Source organism: Sphaerodactylus townsendi, unplaced genomic scaffold, assembly GCF_021028975.2.
Source record: "Sphaerodactylus townsendi isolate TG3544 unplaced genomic scaffold, MPM_Stown_v2.3 scaffold_97, whole genome shotgun sequence".
Lineage (NCBI taxonomy): Eukaryota > Metazoa > Chordata > Lepidosauria > Squamata > Sphaerodactylidae > Sphaerodactylus > Sphaerodactylus townsendi.
The window spans coordinates 28,898-30,571 of NW_025951210.1; positions in this window are offsets into that span (position 1 = coordinate 28,898).

The following is a 1,674-nucleotide window of genomic DNA, read 5'->3' on the forward strand; positions in this document are numbered from 1 at the left end:
TGAGAGACAGAAAACGGGAAGAAATTTAATAGGTGTAGATTTTATTTATTTATTTATTTATATCTTCGATTTCTATACCGCCCGATCCCCGTAGGGCTCCAGGCGGTGAACAACATAGTTCAAAAACATTAGACAGGAGCAAATCATACACAATACAATACATAGGCTCCATCCTATTAATCATCAATAAAACATCTTAAAATTCATATAAAACAGCGGATAACAATCAATAAATAAGCAAGAGGCGTCCAAAACCCCAATTAAAACCTACCCCAAAGAGGGGGACGGCAGGCCCCTCAATATTGTTGGAAGTGAAGGACTTTGTTACGCTGTTTCCTGCCTCAACCTACAGAGGGGGTTTTTACTAGAGAGCTAATGGCTAGATAGGGACCTAGGGATTTGACACCTTTACTCTATCATGCTGGTTCTATCCCTTTGATGTTAGACTGATACTCTCAGGGACTTCCTTCCTTCCGGCTTCTTCCTCGACCCCTTCTCACACACTTCTTCCTGCCATGCCTAGAGAGAGGATGGATGCTCCTCGCATCCATCTCCATCCAGCTAGATTAAGATAGCATAGTGACTCTATCTACCTACCTTTCTATCCAGAATGGAGTTCACTAATAAATACTCTTTTTATTAGATAAGAAACTATAACTGACTCCGACTTTCTTTTGTGTAAGCTTGCCGCACATTGGGACTCATCACGCACACGCACGCACACGAGGTAAGGGCTTCTGCTGTGTTCTAGCCACCCGTGCCGCTCTGCTAACTACGATAAAGAGATAATCTCCAACTACCAGGAGCTCTTATCCCAACAGGTTATGGGCCCAGGCATTCAACAAGTTATTGTGCCAATGTTTGTTTAGCCCATATTTTTCTTTTTACTTTGGTGATTGAGATCCCAACCTTTGTTTTTTACCTGTGCGTGAAAGAGCTTGGCACTGACGGAGTTAAGTTTCTGCTAGTTTTTCCCAGAGGCTTAGAGAGTGCAGTCTCTAGGGATTTTTTGACAAACTTTTCTTTTGTACTGGCTTAACGACTTGAGCCATTGACTACAAAGATGACTTCTCTTCTCGATGGACGACTTCCTCTGATGATTTTGACGGAAGACTCGAGCTTTTCAGAGTGGCGAGCGAGATTGCGCGCTCTTCTGATCGCAGAAGACCTCATTCACGTTTTGGACGACACCCCACCAGGAAATGCCGCAACCGAGGCAGCAAAAACGGCTTGGAAGAAATCAAACTCTCGTGCCTGTGCTTTTATCATCTCAACCGTGAGTTCAGCCCCGCTTTCACACATAATTGATATGACTTCTTCTAAAGAGATGCTGGACACTTTAGCCAGACTGTACAATCGGGGAGGCTGGTCTAATGTCCATGTTTTAAAGCGCAGACTATATTTACTAAGGTACCAAGAAGGGACACCTTTCATGAATCACCTGCAAAAACTTCAGCAATGTTTCACTGCTCTTAAAAATGAACGCCAGGAAATGTCTGATCTAGATAAGCAGTCTGCATTATTTCTAACTCTACCAGAGACTTTTGCACCTCTCGTTGCCAATTTGGAACAGAGGGAAGGTTTAAAATTTGGAACAGAGGGAAGAGATCAAAATTTGGAACAGAGGGAAGAGATCAAAATGTATATTTCTCGTCAGGATGTAATGGCTGGAAA